Genomic DNA, 19461 nt, shown 5'->3' with positions numbered 1-19461 from the left:
TATAAATTTTAGCGAAAGTCCCGGTACTTCGTATGTGTGGATTTCAGAAATAGGAAGAGCAATGAAATAGACCAGTTTTAATTGGCGTAACAAAAACAAAACAAAGAGAGAACATACACAAAATTTTAAGATAATCTTTCAGGAATATAACTATGAAAATTGTATCCAAATCGGTCCAGTAGTTTTTGCGTGATACCGGAACAAACATATAGATTGACTGACAAACAGATAAAACTTTAAAAATTATTGTTACGACACCCACGAGAAGTGGTCTATACTATGCCAGGACCATACGGTAATGTTATTAATATTAGATACTATGTATATAATACTAGTTTTTACCCGCAACTTAGTCTGTGTGACCTGGATATTTTACTGACCAAAATAAAGCATGTAACCTTCTATCTTACATAGCACATCTATACCAAATTTTATAATGATTGGTCAAGTTGTTAGGGTGTTCTTATAACTGCATTTGTTTGTTTATTTGTTGGCTTATCCAATAAATAAACAAACAAATGCAGTTATGCCATTTTTATACTAATCTATAGCATGATGAATGAATATATAAGCAGAAGGAGACTTTGTACAAAAGTCTATTGCTTGGGTACTTTTATCTCATTCGTGTTTCTACCGTAAAGCAGTTGTGTTTGCATAGTTGTGTTTCGGTTTGAAGGGTGGGATATGGCGTGAATTTACTGGGTACAGAGGTATAACACCCGAGTCCTCAGGACTAGCAACGCATGGGGGGTATCATGAGCGAAACAGTACACTCTGTTATGTCCATGGTACTGTTCATGTTTATAGGCGACGGTTACCACTTTCCATCAGGTGGGCCGTCAGCTTGTTTGCCATTCTAAGTAGTATAAATAAAATACTTTATTTGCATTATACAAAATAGGAAATAAGCAAGATAATTTACAAACATAACTATACAATTAATTTTGTATGTTAGCACACTAGATTTATAACATTGATTTGACTTTCGCTGTTATAATGTTATAATTATTTTTAATAAATAAATAAATAAAATTGTATAAGTACAGTAAGGTGGTCTTATTTCTGAGAGCAATCTTTTCAAGACAACCGTAAGGTAATGGACTAATTGTTGTACAAGTATTTTTGATAGAATTGTATAATTAAGAAAGTATCTTGGGCAAATTATATATTATATAAAAATATATATAAGTATACACGATATGAAGTAAATTGATAATTATTGTATCAAAAGTCCCTTTAATCCAAAACACCCCAACGTTGGGCTATTAAAAATTATTATCTCCTTATTTATTATTATTTATTTAAGCAAACGTGGCACGTAGATAAAATTTATACGTGTACGTGATGCAATTATTTAAATTAGATACGTGAGGGTCTTCCATACTTTAATCGGATAAAACTTTAGTATTGTGAATGTACTGTGTGGTTTACAATATAACGTACCCAAATGTTCCCGACGGTTGGGTCTTCTGAAGTTGTAAACTTCATTAGAGAAGACCTAAATGTAATATAACCTGTTAACATAACAATACGTGTGAATACACAACAAAAAGTATACAGGTAAGTATTATTATTACTCTTGTGCTTTTTAAACAATAAATACGTCATTATTGTTATCTAAGCTCTTACATTATGCATTTGACATATTACTTCATGGTTTTATAGTTATTTTACTGTAAGAAACATGACCTGAGTCCTGAGATGAGACTTGAGTCTTCAGGAATGGCAACGCATGGGGGTATCATGGACGAAACAGTATACTCTGTTATGTCCATGGTACTGCTCATGTCTATAGGCCGTCAGCTTGTTTGCTATTCCAAATTATATAAAAAAAGAACACAGATTGTAAAGATTTATTTATTTATTTATTCATTAGTACATATTTGTGTACATGGCGGACTTAATGCTAAAAGTATTCTCTCTTAGTTAACCATAAGGATGTGTCAGAATACTCTAATGCGATACTAGTAATTATTGATATACATACATACTAAAATTACATATATAAACGAATAAATATATAAACGGATATATATAGAGATTCAAACGGGATGCGACACAAAAATTTACTCAGAGCCCAGATCAACATCCAGAGGCGTCCCTCAGGGATCAATCCTTGGGCCGACACTCTTTATTCTCTGTACTTCTGATATTGTCGATTGTTTGCAACATTGCAAATATCGTCTTTATGCGGATGGCATGCAATTATACATTCATTTTCACCCAAATGATACAATAAACAGTATCAGAAAGTTAAATGTATATTTGCTTGGGTACCTCTGTCCCATTCGTGTTTCTACCGTGAAGAAGTTGTGGGATATGGCAGTGAATTTACAGGGTACAGATGAATAACACCTTAGTCCTCAGGAATGGCAACGCTTGAGAGTATCATGGGCTAAACAGTATACTCTGTTACGTTCATGGTACTGCTCATGTCTATAGGCGACGGTTACCATTTACCATCAGGTGGGTCGTCTGCTTGTTTGTCATTCTAAGTTGCATAAAAAAAATAAAAAAGCTAAATTTCTTGCCCGTTATTCTTGGCTGAAATTGCAATCTAAGTTTACTTGAATAAAAAGATTTCTTTATTTATTTCTTTCGTCGTCTACAGACAACAATGGCATGAAAGGCCTTACCATGGTGCCCCTCATACGTTGTTATTCCCTTTAATTCTCCGTACCTTTCAATTTCCTTACCATATCCGCACCCTTCAAGCTGAATAATAGCCATGCAAGGACGGCTGTTTTGGAACAAAAACACAAGCGGGACAGAGCATCATTTACAAGCATTTTACAAGTCGAATTGAAATTTTTTTTCTAAAAGATATATATCTTTCGAATGATTTTAAAATGACAATTTATCTTCTCGTAATAAAAATTGTCGTATTTTTCCATACGGATGTACAGCAGCGTCTCCCTTTAAACATCTCCAAAGCATAACTGTGGTTGCCAAGCATGGCAACTACTGGTAAAATCCATAAGTGAGTATGGAGGAGACCTATGTCCAGCAGTGGGCAGTTAACGGTTGATATGATGATGATGATAATTGTTATAACAAATACATATATTATGTTTTATCTATATATTTACAATGATATAAATTCTATAAACCTTAATATTACATAAATATTACACTTTATAATTTCGTTTGTGATTTCCAAGAAGTTTACATCCAATCATAATTCACAGACCCTCAACAGAAACTAATAACCAATTCGTTAGTAAGACTGACCGATATATGCGAACGTCCTTAGCTAGGAAATATCCAAACCACTGACACATTACAAAGATAGATGACGCAAGTGCAGCAATTTATTTTAAAAGTAGTTGAGACTTTCCTTAATAGGTAGGTAGGTTATGGTCGATTTATTTATTTATTAGTACATATATGTGTACATGACGGACCTTAAGGACATTAAGTCCGAAGATTTATATACTTTCTTATAAATTGTAAATATTGTATAAAAGAAAAAGCCAAAATAGTTCAAAAGTTAAATTAGGTTTGATTTTTTATAATTAAAAGGAATCAATTATTAAAGTCTGTTTTATAGTTTAGACGTAATAAAATGAAAACGTATAAACTTGCACATTTTCTTTATATACTTACTATAAAAGCAATTTATTAATTTCTTACCGGATACATCTTGATTTTGCTAGCAAATTGTTTACAATAATACGAACAGTTAGTTAAAGCTGCTGTTTTCGGTAATTTTCTAAAAAAAATTACAAATACAAAGACACATTGCGAATAAAAATTAATATAAATGAAGTTTTGGTGTTCTCATTCAAAACTTTAGACATAATGTAAGTCATATATCAGTATAAGTACAAATAAATTCGCTTTCAAACAAACACTATGTACCCAATATCTCAGTTTCCTCCAAGCCTAATTCTCTACTAACTAATAAATAAAAACCTAATGGAGAATACTCCATTCGGTTTTTTTTTCTTTTGCCATTTAAACTATTGATATTTTCAACCGACTTTAAAAAGAAGGAGGTTCTCAATTTTGTATTTTTTTGTTTTATATGTTACCTTATAGTTCCATCAGTTGTAAATCAATTCGGAAAATTCCTTTTTAGGATATACTAGCCTACTATAATATAGACTATAGAAATTTTATCAAAATCGGTTCAGTAATTTAGTTTTTAAATCAAAATAACTGGCTTTGCCACAATCGAAGTTGGTTTTTTTTTATGAAACACAATCATTAAAATCAATCAATTATTCATCATCAGCTTTATGTTTTCTATCGTCATTATCATATCAGCCGTTGACTGTCCACTGTTGAATATAGAACACCCCATAAGGGGAGTTTTGCTAATAGTTGCCATGTTTGGCAGGCGGACTGACAACCGCAGATTAGTTTTTGGTAGTGTTTTAAGAGAGATACCGCTGCCCGTCCTCCGACCAATAACTATAAAGCTTTATGTGCTTATTTGAATATAAATTTAATCTTGTGCTTGTAATTTTGTATGGTTTCTTTCTAATTTCGAAGTACCACCATCAAACATATCTATTTATGCTATGGTTGACTGGTAGAGAACACCTTTAGAACACATATCTGATATGTGTATCTTTTTTATATACATGAAGTTAATAAATACATAATTGTACTCGTAAATGCGACATCTAGTACACTTAGAGTCTGTGATGGAAACTTATTATACCTACTACGTAATTTACAATGTTTGATGATTGAAATTGAAACAGAATTGTTAATTTAAAATCAATTTCTGTTTGACTCAGAACATTGCTGTGTTAAGAAAAGGCGTAATAAGGCACGAATATTATGAAATTGGGTTAATTATACTTTCTTATAGGGGTAGGTAATCTATATATATATTTTAGTTACAATATCTGTATATTCGTTTTATAACAAATATTTTAAAAGTCTGTTATCCAATTTACCAGAGGGAGACTCTGTACAAAAGTCGTTTGCTTGGGTACCTCTGTCCCATTCGTGTTTTAACCGTGAAGCAGTTGTGTTTGCATGGCTGTGTTTCGGTTTGAAGGGTGGGATATGGCGTGAATTTACAGGGTACAGAGGAATAACACCTGAGTCCTCAGGAATGGCAACGCACGGGGAGTATCATGGGCGAAACAGTACACTCTGTTATGTCCATGGTACTGCTAATGTCTATAGGTGACTCTTAGCTTCAGGTAAGTCGCATGCTGGTTTACCACGTGTTACAAAGAAAAAACTAGCGCAAATAAGAATTTCTTTCCATACTCCGCTATCACACGCCGTTTACCGTATGTACCCTGATTATAATCATCATATAAACGCACCCTAATGATAATAATATGAACATACCCTAATATTAGATATTATATCTACCCGTTGAGTGATCTAGTATTTCGTGGACGTTCAATTTTACATAGTCATTATCAGCAATGACTTACAAAAGTCGTTGAAATATTAAAGTCAGTATTCCTTAATTACACTGTACCGTATCATGGCCACGAAACAGAGTTATAACAATTTAAAAACGCTAATATATAATATGTATACAGTATGTGGTAATGGGCCGTTTATATAGTTTATATAACCGACAACCGATGAAGTAGAAAGCGACATTGATGGAGAAGAAAGAGCAAACGCAGTTAAAGACGCCCCTCAATAGATAGAGTGACAACCTCAAATGCATTGCAAAGAGTCTGTGAATGCAGGTGGCTTAGGAGCGTTCCTTATGATTGAGTAAAAGAAATTTTTGAAATCTATGAAATAGTTTTGGAGTTTATCCATTACAAAAGAACAAATAAATAAATATTTCCTCTTTATAATATGAGTATAGAAGTATAGATTTAAAATACTTGTACTTTATCCTATTAAAATGTTTTATATTTATATTCATACACGTGATCGGTTTCAAGATTTGTTCACACCCAAAGATGCATTCTCGTACACAGTAGTTACTGTTTATCCTAAATAATTATGGACTAAACCAAATGGTACAACTAGTTAAATTATAAATAAATATTTCAGATATTTCTTATACTGTCTCGATATGACAGCAAACCCTTTGACACAATAATGAATACGTCAGAACATCATGAAAAACTGTGTTCGACGTCACGCGTGAATATTATTACCGTACTCACGAAACCCTTCGTCCCACTGGGTCGGAAAGGTCAACTTGTCCATATACACTATTATAAAAGGTCGTTTGTCATACGCGCAGCTAGTAAGATTCTAACACATTTTATTTCTTAGTAAAACAATATTTAAAATACTTTAAGATTGTGTTTTACAAAAAACAATCGATTTCAAAGTCAAGTAATAAGACAAATTTATAAGTATTATTATTATTATTATATCGGCTTTTAACTGTTCACTGTAAAACATAGGGCTCCACCAATTGGGGCATTTTGCCAGTAGTTGCCATGCTTGGTATGCGGGTTGGCAATCGCAGTTAGGTTTTGGCGATGTTTTAAGAGGGAAGCCTCTACCCATTGAGCATCAGTGAGGGATGATAGGTGAGAATGAAAAGGCAAATCAGTTAACCAATCGTGATGAATATACCTGAAATTTAACACTATGGTTATCAGAGACGACCATCTGGAGATCGACCTAATAGAGCCAGTATTGCTAGCAATTGACTGGTAGTCCACATTACTAACAATTCCTTCCCCCCACTCCCACCTCGGAGGCTTATGTTCAGCAGTGGACAGTGAATGGCCGATATGAACGATGATAAATGATTATCCAAATTAAATGTTGTCTAACGGTGTGACGGAAGGACAGAAGATCTCACTGGGCGTTGTCGATGAAAAATCACCTGAAAATACTTTCATTAGCTACCTACATCGCGATATCGTAAAAAATGACACGATCCATCGATTTCCTTCTCACTGACGTTCTATTAATATTAAATGGTACGAAGTTATTAAAAAAAAAAGTTACAAAGAGATCAAACATACGTACGTATTGAAAAGAATTCTTATGAAGGGTAAGTACGATTGGAAATTCTTTATCCTTGTTATAATATTCTGACAAACGTAAATATATAAAAATTAGCTTAGTGATAAGACCGTCTTTTGGACCTTAAGGTATATTTTAATTTGAACTTTATAATTTAAGATTTAGATTAAGACTTTATAGATTAAGTGTCATTGTATATTTTTACATCTTTGGTGCTATAAAGTGTTATATATATATATATATATATATATATATATATATATATATATATATATATATACATTCTGTTACTAACCACATAGCTATTAATAATTTATTCTTTATAGACACTCTCTTCTTTCGGGTTTTCAAGGTTGACTGGAAGAAATCCCTTTAAGGGTTAAGTCCGCCTATATACATTTTTGTTATAACAATAATATCTATACTATAAGTGAATGTACAAATGCATATCAATAAATAAATAACTTATTCTGCAAAAAACTAATTTAATCGTCAATATACCTAAACATACATAATTATATACACCGGTGAAAAGTAATATATTTCGTAGACATATTAAATCTTATCTTACTAATAAAATTGTAACTATACGTCGTCTATAGACGAAATATATTTAAGAAAAAAAATTATATAAAGGTATTAGAAGCCAAATCAATTTTTTTTAACAATTTTGTCCATCTATCTGTATATTTATGCCAGTATTACGCAAAAACTATTGCATTAAATAGGATGCGGTTTTGTAAAGGTTGTATTCTTAAAGGTTTAACTTAAAATCTGGTATGTATTTTTGAAATGGTTTATTTTAATTTGGTTTTCTGCTTCAGAAATCCACGCGAACGAAGTAGAAGAAAAAAACTAGTTGACATTTAGATTTAAAATGCATGTCTATATGATATCTAGATTTCGCTTGCTTAAAGTTAGATATAATTATTATTGCACAATAGTTATCCATTAAGCTATTATACAAATAGCATACAATGTTATATTTTTATTATATTACGGTCTAGTCTATTTAATTACATTCCATTCCGTTACGTTTCTTTTCATTTCGTTCCATTACATTTCATGCCGTTCCATTCTATTCCGGTAAGTTCCATTTCGTTCTATTTATGGACATATTTTGTAAGCGTTCCATAATTATAGACATTTCATACCCATTCCGTTCCATTACATTTCATGTCGTTTCATTCTATTCAAATAAGTTACGAGTAAATTTATAGACATTCCATTCTATTCTGTTTCATTACATTCCATACCGTTACATTCCGGTTCGTTGCATTTCATTTCATTCAGACTTGTTTTTCAAGTGTTCGAAATTTATCTATATTTTAATAATAGTCCACTATAGTTCGGAAGCTCGTTGAATTATAGAACTGATTCCAGAGCGCGACGCCGTAAATAACATGTCAACAGCACTGTACTGACACAGCATTTCTGAAATCGATTTTACACAATCGATTATTATGTCTGCACTGGCCGAGTATTCATGAATCGTTTGCTTATAATGTTATATCGAAATTAATTCGTAGAATTCAGTACAGGTCCTATAGTAGAGGGAAACTTTCTATTAAGTCTCCATACGTATTATTAGTAGATACATTTACCTCTATCCAAGAGAAAGTAAAAGGAAAAAAGGTAGACCACAAAAAAGGTGGGATGACGACATTTGACAAGTGGCAGGCGTCACATGGAACAGAGTGGCTCGGGAAAGAAGTGAATAGAAAAGGTTAGAGAAGACCTTTGCCGACTTTAAAATTCGAATAAAAGATTAGATTAAGGTTTACATTGTATTTGAGTTTTCCATGTATGGTTTTTTTTATGTAATTGTAATACGAACGTGAATAAAAGGTTATATTATGACCGCGTACGGATAAATGCAGTGTAGGACGACCATCCACTATATGGAGTAACGACCTGAAGTACATTGCAGGGAGTCAGTGGTTGCAGATGGCTCAGGACCGTTCTTTATGGCCGTCTATGGGGAAGGCTTAAACCCAGCAGTGGAAAGATAATGGCTAAAATAATTTTTTTTACCAAAAAAAAATATTAATAATATTATTTCTAAAGTCGAGGATATTACTTAACGTCCATATAATAAAAACAAGTGAATAGAGAATTTACTTTTTTTTTAATATCGCTTAAAAATAGTTTTCCACAAAGCCTTTTATATCAACTTTCGAAACAGCTTCAAAGGCTGAGCAGAAGATAAACGAACAAAAATCTATTGTGAAACACAAGCTGTAGTGTAGAAAAATGCAAACCACGTCATAGCCAGCACGTGACTACGCTTTGTCTGAGTCAAAATTGTAGCAATTTCTAAGAGCTTTCAAATTTTTGACTGTTGCATGTTCTATCAAGTACTCTGGCTTTGTGAAGTTCTTATGCTGACTTAAAAGTTTTACTTCAATAGCGATATAGTATCTAGATATAAAAAAAAAAAAAAAACTTGTACTCTTAACTTGTACAATAAGCAGGGAGTATATATATATAAATGTATTTTGGAAATTTGTGTTTTGTAATATGTACTTAATAATACGTACGTACGTACGTAATAACAAGTACGTAATATACTTTTGTATACTATTATGATAGTATTTTGCCCTTTCTATCCGGTATGGTCCCCCCATAGAATGGGCCACCCCTTCCTTTCCCGTGGATGTCGTAAGAGGCGATTAAGGAAACAATAATCGAGGGATTGGCAGCAGCGTCCCTCTTAAAATGTCACCAAAGCTAACTGCGGTTACCAATCCGCCTGCCAAGCGTGGCAACTACTGGGAAAGTCCTTTATCCCCAGACCTATATTCAGCAGTGATCAATTAATGGCTGATATGATGATGATGAGGATTGTATTTTAACTAGTAATGATTACCTATTAGTTTAGCTATTTCCCGCAGTACACCCGATTGAGTCAGTACATAAAGTCTACTGCCCATTTTTTGACCATTAAATTCTCTCAGTCACCTCTTACGATACCTACGCGATACTGTAATATATATCATTTTAAATAATCAAAATTTACAATTGTTGTGCGGAAAAAACAATAAAATGTAAACGGAAAGAAGTTCACCATTCTCATTGCATTTTAATAGGTTTAAATCACAATAATGTTGTTTAAAACATAAATGCATAAAAAGAGCTTATGTATACTTAATGAAATATCTAGAAAAATCCATGCTTACTTGTTGCGTTGTTCACATAAAGCACAATGCCCACAATGCCTCAATTGTTCGCAGATGTGATAGACACTGGTACCTTAGAATAGTGTATGGAATCATTTATCGATGATGTCGATAGGAGAAACTAACAAAATATTTATTTTATTTAACAATTTCTTGTTAAGTAACTTTCGAAAGAATTTTAATTAAATTAAATCAATAAAAGTAATTAAATATTTCTTTTTTGTTTTGTTACACTGTTTGTTTATTACATCGCCAGTTGTGAAGAGATTATTATTATTATTATTTCGTAACCAATACGGTTTACTGTAGTATTAAATCTATATTAACTTTGAAATGACTTAAGCTGCTGGTTTTCTTTGGGAAGCAAAAAACTTCTTGTTATAAAGCAATATTCTGTACTTCAAATATGTTCTACGTTCTAAATTTGAAATGTAATTCATCTACTACATATCTCGAAGTTATGTATATCTTTACTGTCGAAGTCGCTTTTATGTAAAGCAAAATATATTTAATATGACTCTTTTGTCTATTGCAGCTATAAATATAATCCTGTTAATTTATAAAGAAAATGAAAAATCTAATTCAAATCTTTAATGTACCAATAGGGATACAAATAATTATTTATATAAATAAATTTTAATTTTTTTCATATTTAATTTATTGAGCAATTTAATAAAGGAAACAAAATCATAATAAACTTTTATTGGTTTACTATTAATCAAATTTTATTACAATTTTTAATATCATACAGGTAGAACAATTTAGTTCTCAATAATAACAATTAATGTTTGCTTTTAATTATTAAGCGATTAAACTGAAATGTACCGTAAAAATATTTAATTCAATTTATATAAAATTACTGTTATAAATTATATTAATACTGAGGTAATTTGTAGAACCCAATACTCTCTAGTTCATTGGGTTTTTTATTACCTTTAAAATATACGCAGCGTAGGAGTTGAAGATAATAAAAACCCAATGAATTGTTATGGTAAGTAAATTCGAGTTAGGTATCTAGTAAAGTGATAACTGAAGAGTGGTCAGTACTTAGTGTTAATACTTCTATTTAATGTTACAACTCATACAAAATCATCCCATACATACATCAATGTGATGTTATAATAAGTTAGAATTTGTATTTATTAGAAGGTGCGGATTCAAATCCTGCTTACTATAAAGTGTTTTTACATATAAAATACTTATTTTTTAGCAACATCGAATGACAAATAATTTGACGATTCATCTGTTAAAAATTCATAATAATTAATGCAATATGATTTACATATTGTATTAATATTTAATTTTCTAATGCTTACTCGCTAGTTTAGCATAATTAGTAATAAAAAATTAAAATAATCTTTTGTTTTAATTTTTTTTTTATCTTAATTTAATTTTTTATCGATATCGATTTTTATCGGTATTGGGTTATACGTCACTGAACCTGAGAAAAATTCGTAAGTACCTTACAATGGGAGCATTATAAGGTAATCTTTAAATCAACAGGATCCTTCTTAAAATAACACCATAAGCCTAACTTCGGTTGCCATCCCGCTCGCCAAGCGTGACAACTACTGGCAAACCCCTCTTATGGAGACCTATGTTCTTATTAAAATAAGATATTTTCACCTTTGTTTACTTAATAATTGGGATATTTTTATCTCGATAGGAAGGTAAAGGATAAAAAAAATCAGTAAAAATTACAATAGATAAGTATATTTAAAAACATTACACCTGACACCTGCATCATCAGGGGTGTCACAAGTGCGTTTCCAACTCTGAAAAAAGCTTCATTCGTTCTTTTTTAAGGTCCCTATACTTACTCTCTAGGGGAATCTCGACCGAGAGCTCATTCCACAGCCTGAGTGTTCTACTATTATTTCATTTTACTCTGTTGTGAGTGTTACTATAGTAGATTAACATAAGATCGTAACTTCAGCGTAGTGTTATGTTTATATGTTGTTTCATAACAACATATATAATATGATATAATCTATACTTATTATAAATCTGTAGAGAGGTCAACTCTGTACATTAAATATATTTCCAAAATAACTATCAGGCGGTGATTAGTGATCGATACTGATGCCAAAAAAGTAATCAGTAAAATTTTTGTCTGTCTGTCTGTATGTTCGTTATAGAAACAAAAACTATTCGATGGATTTTAACGAAACTTGGTATAATTATTCTTTATACTTCTGGACAGGTTATTGTATATTTTTCATCACGCTACGATCAATAGGAGCAGAGCAGTGAAGGGAAATGTTGGGAAAACGGGAGAAGTTACTCCATTTTTAGGCTTCCGTCGCGTGTGCAGCCTTAATGGGCACTTTTTAAAATGTAAAAATATCCATCCGTGCGACGCCGGGACGGGCCGCTAATATGTAACATAATATTGAGTAACCTTTTACTTCATATTATATTCTAGCTGTATCCCGTGGCTTTGCTCATGTGAATCAGTACATAACTTATCCTACATGCTAAGTTAAGATATAACCTACCCATAAACCAAATTTCATTCAAATCCGTTTAGTAGTTTTTGCGTGAAAGAGTAACAAACATACATCCATCCATCCTTCCAAACCTTTGCATTAGAAGCCATCTATCATATATTAGCACTGATATCATCATCATCATCATATCAGCTCTTAACCATCCAATGCTGAACATAAGCCTCCCCTTTGGGGTATTTTGCCAATAGTTGCCATGCTTGGCAGACGGATTGGCAACCACAGTCAGGCTTTAGAGATGTTTTAAGAGGGACGCTGCTGTCCATCCCTCCAGCAATTAACATGCAACAAGTTAATATAAAATCAAAATGTTTTTGGACTCGGTGACCCGGGGGTAGTCGCGATAGAGTCCAAGATTTTTTTTTCTTCTTTTTAAAGAGTTTCTTTTTAAGAGTTTTCTTGTTCTTCTTGCTAGTGATATTTACGTCGAGCCTCGTCTTTTTTCTTCCAGGTAAATATATATATATATATATATAAATTTAGCTTTATTTAAAACTAGATGGCGTTGTGTAATAGTATTCAGTTTTATTTACTACTTATTTATTTATTATATTATGTTACGGTTAATAGTTAAACACATTTAATAAACAAACAGATAAAGTGATAAATTAACACTAAATCTCTTTTTGAATACAAATAACAATAGTGGACTTTATTTAATTAAAGCTATATAAATCTCTCTTCATAATAACATGGGTGAACCAACCGCATTCAAATGAAAATTTAATGAATGCTACTAATTAAATTCAACTAATTTAAATTTAATATTAAAAACTAATTAGTTGTTTATCATACGAGTCGTTTAATTTTATTATTAAACAACACAACCGCATTACTGAAATTCAACAAAGCAATAAAGTCGAAAACCGCCTGCGTACAAACTAATTGTTTCATCAAACAGAATAACAGGGACTGCTCCCGAGTTCATGCGAAATAACACTTTATGGCGCATAAGCTTGTCCATTACCACATTTTATAAGGGTATGCACCGCGAGTATAATGCAAATTAATGCCCCGTGTGAGACGTTCAGTCGAGTGTTAGGGCTGGCACTTAGTTGATAACCATTAATTTTAATATATATTTTAGTAAATACAATAGCATTCATAGTTTATATTTAACTTCACCGTATAATAATAAAACTATATTAGTATACAAAATATTAATTAATTTATACTTTACTTTATAAAAAACTTACATTCTTATAATTTATATTAAATAAAGATGTACAACAGGCGAGCATAACTCTGTAAGAGTTCGCTTCCAGCAAACACTGAGTAGTTTTTTTTTAAACAACTTAGAATGGCAAACAAGCTGACGGCCCACCTAATGGAAAGTGGTAACCGTCGCATATAGACATGAGCAGTACCATGGACATAACAGAGTACACTGTTTTGCCCATGATACCTCCCATGTTATTCCTCTGTACCCTGTAAATTTACTGCCATATCCCACCCTTCAAACCAAAACACAGACATTGAAACACGAATGGGACAGAGGTACCCAAGCAATCGACTTTATATATATATATATATATATATATATTGTCAAAATTATATCAAAAAGTATGACATGCATCATTCATCACTTCTATGTAAGTAATGTAATAGCTTTTACCCGCGACTTTGTCCGCGTGATCGTGATATATTCATTGTCCAAGATAAAAAGTAATCTGTGTCCCTCTTCACCAGATATAGCATTTTAGGTTGCACAAGAAAAAACTCACTTTCATATTAATAATATTCCAGTAAGACAGAACACATTATATGTTACCATTTCTAACAACTGAGCTGTCGTTACTTTTATATTACGAGACTTCTTCGTAAATTACTTCAGCTAATCGTAGTCCGATTTTGGTAGTAAGCTAGTTAAAGCCTACCTACTACTAAATTTCTTACGAATTATCTTTAAATATACTAATTATATACGGAGCCATAAAAAAAATCTATAAACTAATACACTAACTAATCTCATATTCAAAGAACAATTACAAGAGTTATCTAGTCGTAGTCTTCAAGTCGAAACGCAATCTAATCTAATAGTTTTGTGACAACCCTACAAAGAGCGCAGAGTATCGAGCGCGCTCTAAGCTCTGTAGCCCCTCAGTGTATTACTACCCTTATACGCGATCCAATTAAGCCTAGACTAGACTATGCAAATTCAATAATACGCTTCACTTTTACTTAGACACTACAAACTTCTGTAATCTTACTAATCTTGTTAATATTGTGAATAGGGGAAAAGGGATTGTTAGTAATGGGAACTAAGCATCCCATTGCTAGCAATATACCCAACCAGGTCGACCTCCTCGCGGTTCCCCCTGGAAACTATCATGGTTAATTCCTGATGAATTCATCATGATGGGCTAACTGGCCTGTTTTCATCCTCATCGATCACCATTCACTGGTGCCCCGTCAACGTGTCCCATTAGCGCAAGCGGGGTTACCATACCATTTTCATCCATAAAAAAAAATTGTAAATGTGATAATTTGTAAAGGTGTCCATTATTATCATGATCAATTCAGCCATTATCCGTCCACTGCTGGGAATAGGCCTCCCCCATAGACTGTCATAAAGAACGATCCCGAGCCACCTGCTTCCATTGACTCCATGAAATGCATTTGAGATCGTTACCCCATCTAGTGGGGGGTCATCCTACACTGCGTTTGCCTGTAAGGGGTCACGACTCAAGAACTTTTCTTGCCAGAGGTAGTTGATCCTTCAAGCTATATGACCAGCCCATTGCCAGCTCAGCTTGCTTATCCTTTAGGCTACATCTGTTACTTGGGTTCTTTTGCAATTAGCAAAAGGACCAAACAAACAAACGCAGTAAAAATAGATAAAAATACATACACAAAATTGAAAAGGTTTGCTGAAAGAAATCTCTTATTAGGGATAAGCTCGCCTTAGTACATTGCGTTTAAATTAATTGTTCTTAACATTATGTTTGTGTACAATAAAAAGAATATACAAAAAAAAAGCACAAAATGCTGACAACTCAGTTCATTACTTTGCCCTCAAAAGAGTAAACCACATAAAACAAACACTAACTAATAAAATAAACGATCCGCCCTGACTCATAGGACATTAATTCACCAGAAAGATGGGACTAACGTGTGGAAGTGACGGAGTTATGAGTAAACAAACAAAAATACAGCCAAATTGAGAATTTCTTTTTTTTAAAGTCGGTTGAAAATTCGAATATATCGAATATTGTATTAAGTAATGAAATAGCTTTACAATTAAATTTTTCTAGGAAATAAAAGAAATGTCGAATAAAACCAAGGACATAACAGAGAAATGAGAGACATGCTCAAATATATCATTATCCCCATTACCTTGGGGTTGTGTTACAAGGGATGGACTAATTTACTACAAGCCTAGGGGTGTGTTTTCCAAAACAAACTTTTCCTTTAACATAAAACAACTGACATGGCAACATTATCAAGGATCCAGGATGTAAGGATCTGACTAGATGTGACAAAATGTAAGGAATTTCGAGCTGCAGCCCGCAGTGCGAAACGAGACGCTGTGATAGAAAGCGCTGTATGCCCCCAAAAGAAAATTTTCGGATAAATTTAGAAACAATTGTTGGAAACGACAGACATAATAGGATCATAATTGAACCAGGGGACTACAGATATCTTAAACCGCGAGATATCGTTAAGGTAACACAAAGGATCTATGAAATGATGGTATAAGGCAGGGGGAAGCACAAAAGATCCCAATGGGTCCACGTGCATCGGCTTAGCTGACCCCATATGCGAATATAAGATAATTATCTTATCCTAATTTTTTATTATATATATTTATTATTATTTCAACCGTTAACTGTCCACTGCTGGAAATAAGCCTTCCGTATAAGAGAAATTTTGCCAGTAGTTGTCACACTTGTCAGGCGGATCAGCAACCGCAGTTAGGCTTTTAGAGATATTTTAAGAAGGTCGCTGCTGCCCATCGCTTACCCTTCCTTAGTCGCCTCTTACGACGCCCACGGGAAAGTAAGGGTGGGCCATTCTATGCTGGGTCACACACGACGATTATATACACAGTGTTACTCTTTTGTATGAACTTTACAAGCTTCCCCCCCCCCCCTATATGCAAAGGTCTCTGTGGATTTTTTTTTATATACAACTTAGAATGGCAAACAAGCTGACGGCCCACCTGATGGAAAGTGGTAACCGTCGCCCATAGACATGAGCAGTACCATGGACATAACAGAGTATACTGTTTCGTCCATGATACTCCTCATGCGTTGCCATTCCTGAAAACTCAGGTGTTATTCCTCTGTACCCTGTGAATTCACGCTATATCCCACCCTTCAAACCGAAACACAGCCATGCAAACACAACTGCTTTACGGTAGAAACACGAATGGGACTATCCTTGCAAATATTGTCAATGTGAAAATGAATTTGTTTTGTTTGTTTGTTATCTTATGGCACCTTAACTACTTAACTTAACATCTACTAAATCAAATTTAGTAGATGTACTATATGAAATGGAAAAAATATAGGCTACTTTTCAGCCAGTTAACATGTTCTGGTCAAATGTACAAAGTCGCAGATAGAAGCTAGTGGCTTTATAAATGTGATAGTGAGTTTGTTTATTAACTCTTATTGCCTTAATGTATCAATCTAGCATTATGAAATCAAATGATCAAGGACTATAAAGGATGGAGAAGAATATAGGCTACTGCTTAATGCAGTCACGAGAATGAAATAACGGGTAAAAGTTAGTATAAACATAAATATGAAAGTTTTTTGTGACGCCTTAGTAATTCCACTATTCAACGAATCGTAGTATTTGGTATACACGTAATAGATGGAGAAGCAATTTTTTTTTTTTATAATAATATATATGTCAGTTAATAGGTCTCAACTACGAATCGCGGATAATTTTTTTTTTAATATTTAGTAATTCCATGATGTTCTGGTGAAAACTGTATGTCGCTTCCATAATCTAAACATCTTCATTTCTGCCATTAAATAGGCTAAGTAAAATTTAGAGTTGGTGCGTAAAGGGAGTTACATGTTTAATCCATTCTTTGTGCTCACAGTTTTATTGCCCCTAAGCTTGTATTCGGGTTGTCTTTGAACTTGTGGGCTGTCGGCAGATTGTTAGATTATTCAGCCTTTTACTCTTAATTACTGGATACTTTTTTAATTTTTAAATACTCTGTCTAGGATTTTTTTTTAAATTGTAACTTTTATTTTAGAATTTTTTTTTTTATGTAGAAACTATATTTATTAACAGTTACAAAATATCAGTTCATACATTTGTAATGAATTAAAATTGATTTATAACCGTCTGTTCTATTGGTTTACGATGTGAGAGTATTAGCGAAGGACGATAGGTTATGATTTAGTATGGGGGACTACCATGAAATGAAATTCCGAATTTTCAAATTCAATTTCGTGTTTTCATTCATACTGAAATCGATCTATTAAATGGAGTTTAACATTTCGTCATAAATGAAGCCATAAAAGTTCTATTTTAACATTTTTAAACGGTTTGTATTATGTAATTTTAACATGAAATTTATGTATTTTTTTTTTATGCAACTTAGAATGGCAAACAAGCTGACGGCCCACCTGATGGAAAGTGGTAGCCGTCGCCTATAGACATGAGCAGTACTATGGACATTACAGAGTATACTGTTTTGCTCATGATACCCCCCATGCGTTGCCATTCCTGAGGACTCAGGTGTTATTCCTCTGTACCCAGTAAATTCACGCCATATCCCACCCTTCAAACCGAAACACAGCCATGCAAACACAACTGCTTCACGGTTGAAACACGAATGGAACAGAGGTACCCAAGCAATCGACTTTTGTACAAAGTCTCCCTATGTTTCATTCATTCCCCAAATTTCGGAAAACATTTCATGGTAGGATAATGACGAATTTTCAAGATGCAGGCAGTAATACCTTATATACCAAATTTCATAATCATTTATCGAGCAGTTAATACGCTATAACGTAACATACAAACTTACTTTCACATTTACAATATTAATAATTATTGAAACGTAATCTTCATATAATTCACCTATCTTTCTATACTAGAAATTAAGCCGTTCTACAAACCATCTTCAATAACTATTTATTGAGTACAAAACTCGTCCTAAAAGGGTCCTAAAATCCTTCTAAACCACTATCTATTACATTAATCCAAAGCCTAAGTGCGCACTTCAAAGTATCGTTATGTGTTAATTCTATGAATTTGAGGTTATCCGTTTGCAGACTATACCTATACGTGTACAAATGAATACCTTTATAATTAATGAAGCAATCCTTTCTATATTCAACGTAATGATGTCTCCACTTTTTACACACAAACTGACAGACAAACAAACATAACAAGTTGATTATTATTTACCAGAGGGAGACTTTGTACAAAAGTCGCTTGTCTGATAGTATATGCTTTTAAATAAAAGAAAAATCCAAATCGATTTATAAGTAACGAAGTTCTGAGGTAACAAACATAAAAAATGAAATATACCCAAATTGAGGACCTCCTCCTTTATGAAATTGGTTAAAAATCGCTATCACTTAGTCCTACGTATTTCCAGCTTTATGTGTGTTATATATATATATGTATTAGTGGTATTATTTGTAGTGGTGATATTTGTATGTATTTATGTGTATATATGTATATGTATGTATATATATTTATATGTGTATGTGTATGTATGTGCGAGTATATATATATATATTTGGATGTAAGATAAGACCGCCTTTTGTACTACACTATACGTATTGAAAATTTTTCAACAAATCCTGTAATGTTGGTGCAATAAAGTGTTAAATAAATAAATAAATAAAAAATAAGTAAATAAAATCCCTTGAATA

The 19461-nt window shown here is 32.7% G+C and overlaps 1 long non-coding RNA gene across 1 annotated transcript; it reads right to left on the bottom strand.

Annotated features, from left to right (window-relative positions):
* Nucleotides 1–7706: 7706 nt before the first annotated feature.
* LOC128200030 (uncharacterized) lies at nucleotides 7707–19245 on the bottom strand. Its single transcript, XR_008252510.1, has 2 exons — nucleotides 19112–19245; nucleotides 7707–8358 (listed from the first exon to the last, which is right to left on the bottom strand). It is a non-coding gene; the product is annotated as an uncharacterized LOC128200030 (long non-coding RNA).
* Nucleotides 19246–19461: the final 216 nt, after the last annotated feature.

This window comes from Galleria mellonella, unplaced genomic scaffold (assembly GCF_026898425.1).
Source record: "Galleria mellonella isolate WM207_F2 unplaced genomic scaffold, CSIRO_AGI_GalMel_v1 utg146, whole genome shotgun sequence".
NCBI classification, from domain to species: domain Eukaryota; kingdom Metazoa; phylum Arthropoda; class Insecta; order Lepidoptera; family Pyralidae; genus Galleria; species Galleria mellonella.
Note: the sequence above shows the minus strand (reverse complement) of the source record. Positions and strands in the feature narration are given on the sequence as shown.